At 43.6% G+C, this 6,406-nt stretch overlaps 1 long non-coding RNA gene across 1 annotated transcript; it reads right to left on the bottom strand.

Moving 5' to 3' along the window:
• Window positions 1-5,196: 5,196 nt before the first annotated feature.
• Window positions 5,197-5,981, bottom strand: LOC123328909. Its single transcript, XR_006543911.1, has 2 exons — window positions 5,518-5,981; window positions 5,197-5,409 (listed from the first exon to the last, which is right to left on the bottom strand). It is a non-coding gene; the product is annotated as an uncharacterized LOC123328909 (long non-coding RNA).
• Between the last annotated feature and the right edge of the window lie 425 nt (window positions 5,982-6,406).

Raw genomic sequence — 6,406 nt, 5'->3', positions numbered from 1 at the left:
AAACTTTTTCCTGCACTCACTACACCAAAAAGGTATTAGAGAAGAGGCTGGCACATTCAAAGGATCAACCAAAGATAAAATCTCAGGATCTAGGAAACAGTAAAACTAAACCAGGGAAGCAATGAAACAAAGTCCCAGGACACCAGCCCAGCAGCAGGCCTGGAAAGAGTGATGTCCAGATGGAGGAGGGAGACCCTTTGTCTGGGGCTGGGGAGGTCTCTGGGGACAATTAGATTGAACATCTGATTAGACAGACTGGGCAAAGTTGGTTACAGCTGAGAATGTAATAAAGCAAAAGGCCAAAACAAAAGTAAAAGCAATTATAAACTCCAGGAAAAGCAAAAGGATGTACAGGAAAGAAAACCTTTGGCTCTGCAATGAATAATATTTGCACAGTCACAACAATAAATTATATATCATTTTCCTACTTAAATATTTAACCCATAGAGATGAATGGATGAGATATTTATGGTTTCAGAACAAAATTAAAATGTTATAAATCTTGATATTTTAAAAGTAAGAAAAGAAATGACAGAAGTTAAGAGAAGAAGGAGAGCCGAAGGGTAAGGGAGCAGTGTCAGGATGCGCCACCCTTACAGCCCCACAGAAGCCCCCTCACCACCAGAAGGGCCCCACACATGGAGTAACATGCTTTGTCAGCATCGTGATATTCATAATACTTTTTAAACAAGGGGCTCTGCAACCTGTCCTGGGGCAGAGTGCACAGTTAGAAGCTGACAAACTCTCTGTTCTTAATGCAGCAAGAAATCAAGCTCTACTTATGCTCCTTAAAGCACCAAAGTAACCTAGCAATGAAGGGACTCAAAATGTGGATGACTATCTTGAGATACTGGGAGAAATGTTGATGAGGATGTGTAAATCCTCAACTATCCCATCAAAAGAGAGAAATAACAGTGTAAATCAATATTTAGGGACTGACAATAACAGAAGAAACAGCTGAAAGAGATAAAATAGTCAAGCCTGAGTAAAGGGATGAAGGATGAGGTAGGGTGAACCCAGAGACCACTGCTTCTTTTTGTAGTTCCCAGTGTGATCTACCAGGGGAGAACTAATAGATTCAACGGATTAGATCTGTTAGACAGAGTGCCTGAAGAACTATGGATGGAGGTTCATGACATTATATAGGAGATGGTGACCAAGACCATCCCCAAGAAAAAGAAATGCAAAAAAGGCAAAATGGTTGTCTGAGAAGGCCTTACAAACAGCTGAGAAAAGAAGTGAAGTGAAAGGCAAAGGAGAACAGGAAAGAAATATCCATCTGAATGCAGAGTTCCAAAGAATAGCAAGGAGAGTTAAGAAAGCCTTCCTCAGCGATCAATGCAAAGAAATAGAGGGAAACAACAGAATGGGAAAGACTAGAGATCTCTTCAAGAAAAGCAGAGATACCAAGGGAACATTTCATGCAAAGTTGGGCACAATAAAGGACAGAAATGGTATGACCCTAACAGAAGCAGAAGATATTAAAAGAGGTGGCACAAATACACAGAAGAACTATACAAAACAGATCTTCATGGCCCAGATAACCACGATGGTGTGATCACTCACCTAGAGCCAGACATCCTGGAATGTGAAGTCAAGTGGGCCTTAGGAAGCATCACTACGAACAAAGCTAGTGGAGGTGATGGAATTCCAGCTGAGCTGTTTCAAATCCTAAAAGATGATGCTGTGAAAGTGCTGCACTCAATGTGCCAGCACAATTGGAAAACTGAGTAGTGACCACAGGACTGGAAAAGGTCAGTTTTCATGCCAATCCCAAAGAAAGGTTATGCGAAAGAATGTTCAAACTACTGCACAATTGTACTCATCTCACACACTAGCAAAGTAATGCTCAAAATTCTCCAAGCTGTGCTTCAACGGTACATGAACCAAGAACTTTCAGATTTTCAATCTGGATTTAGAAAAGGCAGAGAAATCAGAGATCAAATTGCCAATATCTACTGGATCACAGAAAAAGCAAGAGAGTTCCAGAAAACATCTACTTCTGCTTTATTGACTATGTCAAAGCCTTTACTGTGCGGATCACAACAAACTGCAGAAAATTCTTCAAGAGATGGGAATACCAGATCACCTTACCTGCCACCTGAGAAATCAGTATACAGGTCAAGAAGCAACAGTAAGAACCAGACATGGAACAATGGAATGGTTCCAAATCGGGAAAGGAGTACGTCAAGGCTGTATACTGTCACCCTGCTAATTTAACTTATATGCAGAGTACATCATGCAAAATGCCGGGATGGATGAAGCACAAGCTGGAATCAATATTTCCAGGAGAAATATCAATAACTTGAGATATGCAGATGACACCACCCTTATGGCAGAAAGGGGAGAAGAACTAAAGAGCCTCTTGATGAAGGTGAGAGAGTGAAAAAGCTGACTTAAAACCCAACATTCAAAGAACAAAGATTATGGCATCCAATCCCATCACTTCACAGGAAGTAGATGGGGAAACAATAGAAACTTTATTTTCTTGGGCTCCAAAATCACTGCAGATGGTGACTGCAGTCACGAAATTAAAAGATGCTTGCTCCTTGGAAGAAAAGCTTCGACAAACCTAGACAGCATATTAAAAAGCAGAGACATTACTTTGCCAACAAAGTTCTGTGTAGTCAGAGCTATGGTTTTTTCAGTAGTCATGTATGGATGTGAGAGTTGGACTACAAAGAAAGCTGAGTGCCAAAGAATTGATGCTTTTGAATTGTGGTGTTGGAAAAGACTCTTGAGAGTCCCTTGGACTGCAAGAAGATGCAACCACTCCATCCTAAAGGAAATCAGTCCTGAATATCCATTGGAAGGATTGATGCTAAAGCTGAAGCTCCAATACTCTGGCTACCTGATGTGAAGAACTCACTCATTTGAAAAGACCCTGATGCTGGAAAGATAGAAAGCAGGAGGAAAAGGGGATGACAGAGGATGAGATGGTTGGATGGCATCACCGACTCAATAGACAATGAGTTTGAGCAAGCTCCGGGAGTTGGTGATGGACAGGGAGGCATGACATGCTACAATCCATGGGGTCACAAAGAGTTGGACACGACTGAGCGACTGAACTGAACTGAACTGAATATGATCTACTTTTTTAACCTTCTATACATATTACTTTCATTTTTAAATCAACTTTTAAAGGATAATTTAAAAATCATAATACAGCAAAGATATAAATGTATTCTAAAAACTAAATAAAGCAACTAATTCACATTTCTAATTTATCTAATACAAATGTTATATGATTTATATTTTACAACAGGAAATGGCAAGCTCAGAACATGTATGACATAGTTTCTGCCCTCTAGACATTCACTCATGTTGTAAATCATTTTGTCTCAGACAAGGTCAAGGCTATCCAGAGAAAGAAGAAATTATCAAAGCCAAGTGGCTTACAATGCTCATGTTTGCTTTAAGGGGGCTGTTTGACACCCACCCCCTCATTTTTTTTAACCACGACACTGATTTCGAAAGCTAGGCATTTGCAAATACCAACACAACTTTCAGCAAATGGTCCCTATTTTGGTTAAGGACAAAAGAAGCGGAATTCTCTTCGTGGAAAAATAACTACTTAGTTATTAGTGTTCTAAATAAAACAGGGCAGCAGGGGCTTTGAGAAAGCCAGCCGACCCATGAACAGCTTTCCCCCTGCCTAATGCAAACATGAGTACTTCATTTTCAACAAGGCTGGATGAATGATCTTTCACAAGCAGGTTACAACAGCTGCTGCTGCTGTTCAGTCCCTAAATTGTGTCCAACTCTTTTTGACCCCATGGACTGCAGCACTCCAGGCTTCCTTGTCATTCACTATCTCCCAGAGTTTGCTCAAATTCATGTCCAATGAGTCGGTGATGCCATCTGACTATATTATTCTGTTGTCCCCTTCTTCTTCTGGCTCAATCTTTCCCAGCATCAGGGTTTTGTCCAATGAGTCAGCTCTTCACATCAGGTGGGCAAAGTACTAGAGCATCAGCTTTAGCATCAGTCCTTCCAATGAATATTCGGGTTGATTTCCCTTAGAATTGACTGATTCGATCTCCTTGCAGTCCAAGGGACTCCCAAGAGTCTTCTCCAACAACACAGTTAAAAAGCATCAATTCTTCGACGCTCAGCCTTCCTTATGACATAGACAAAGAGTACGAACGCTAAGCGTTTGGTAAGGTGCTGACACCCATGTCATGAACGGAAGTTGCAGAGGGTCCTGCACTGTCATCCCTGCCTTAATGGCAAGAGCAACTCAGGCAACAGCCACACCCCTGCTACCAGACAGAGTCATTCCACAGTCCAACCAAGTCTTAAAGGCTCAATTTCCCCTTCCCAGCACAAGTTTTGTTTTCTTTTTAAACGACAAGGAAATCCTAGCATGAGAGCAACAAGCGAGGCATAAATCCAAACTTGGCACTTCCTGGGTCTTACTTAGTTACAGTATCTTCATAAACTGTCCAAATGCCAAGATGATCAAATTCCCTTAATATGAAAGAGTTGTTACCAATCACATGACAATCTCTCAAAGCTGCTGTAACTGAGTTGACCTCACCTCACAACGACTGAGGAAGGAGGGGCTGCAGATGAGGGCAGAGGGAAGTGAGGAGCACAGCCCCATAGCCAAGGGCGTGTGGCTCTGGTGGCCACCGGAGGGTCGAGGTCCTCTGATCACCCAGTGCAGGGACACTTCGAGGAAGACAAAGCCCATGCGAGGAAGAAACCCATCCTGTCCCATCGAAATGATGGTATTTCCTGGGGAAAGAAGGGTCTGTCCCCTCAAGCAGTGGTCAGCAAGAGGTGGACCATGACCTAAGAGGGGGACCACCTGAGCGATGCCCACCTCCAGGTGCCCACAGCCTGTGGTGGGAAACACAAGGCAAATGTAAAAGGTGGGGAGCAGGGGTAGGCGGGGTCTTCTAGGGTGCTGCTGGCGGGAGGGAGGGCACAGAAACAAGGGGAGTGGGAGGAACAAAGTGTGGGAGGACCACAGGATGAAGCCGGGACGCAGCAGAAGCTGCCACTGCCCGTCTGGAGCCCGGCCGAAGGGCACAGCGGCAGGTGGGCTCCAGAGGGACCCACAGAGCATCAGGAACAGAAGACATGCATGGAGATGTGGGTGTGGCTCTCCCGCCCACCTCCACCCCAAACTGTGGCAGTAATAGCAACTTTTTAAACTTTTCATCTTGAAATAATTTATGAGATGCAAAAAACAGTACAAAAACCTTCCATATACTCTTTATTCAGATTCACAAGTTTAACACTTTATCATTCCCTTTATATTACATATAACACATTTTATGTATTTCATATATAATATATAATCACATTCTTTCTGAACCTTTTGAGGGTTAGGTGACAATCTCCTGCTTCTTCACTCCCAAATCCTTCATCATGCATTTTTTCAAAGACAAGAACATTCTCCTGCATGATAATAAACAATCAACATTCAGAAAAGGGAGCTTGGATTTGTATTACCTCCATATCAGATTACACCCAGCATCCCAATAATGTCTTTCCAGTCCATTTTACCTGATCCAGAACTCATGTGTGGCACACAGTGGTCCTGTCTTCCGAATCTAATTTATTCTAGAACACTTCTTCCACCTCCCTGGTCTTTTGTGATACTGGCACCTCTGCAGACTTCAGGCCAGTCGCCCCTGGATTTGAATCGGACACGGGTTATGCATCTGAGCAGAGATGCTCGGTAGGAGGCATCATGGCGGGACCTGCATGCCAGTGAGGCCCATGATCCGTGACAGAAGCTTTGATTCCTTCATTGTTAAATCCCCAGGTTTCTTCACTACAGAACTGTCATTTTTACCCTGTGATTAACACTATGGGGAAGACCTTGAGACAATGTAAATATCCCATTCCCCTCAGACTGTCAACCAACGGTCTCAGCATCCATGACCGATGCTGACCTGCTGCTGCTACTGCTAAGTCGCTTCAGTCGTGTCTGATTCTGTGCGACCCCACAGACGGCAGCCCATCAGGCTCCCCCGTCCCTGGGATTCTCCAGGCAAGAACACTGGAGTGGGTTGCCATTTCCTTCTCCAATGCATGAAAGTGAAAAGTGAAAGCGAAGTCGCTCAGTCGTGCCCGACTCTTAGCGACCCCATGGACTGCAGCCCACCAGGCTCCTCCATCCATGGGATTTTCCAGGCAAGAGTACTGGAGTGGGGTGCCATTGCCTTCTCCGATGCCAACCTGAACAGACCTTATTCTGATGGTACACAGTGGGGATTTTCTAACTCTGTTCTTCATGCATTCATCAGATGACATTCTGCTGTAAAGAGAAGTTTTCCTTTATTCTCTGTTTACTTACTTTTTAGCCCCATGAACCTAAGGGTTCCTACATGATTTGGTGACTCACAGCCCATTCCTGTCCTCATCTATTCTGCCACTCAGGTGACCCCTC

The sequence above is a fragment of the Bubalus bubalis genome, chromosome 13 (genome assembly GCF_019923935.1).
Source record: "Bubalus bubalis isolate 160015118507 breed Murrah chromosome 13, NDDB_SH_1, whole genome shotgun sequence".
In the NCBI taxonomy this organism is placed as follows: domain Eukaryota; kingdom Metazoa; phylum Chordata; class Mammalia; order Artiodactyla; family Bovidae; genus Bubalus; species Bubalus bubalis.
Note: the sequence above shows the minus strand (reverse complement) of the source record. Positions and strands in the feature narration are given on the sequence as shown.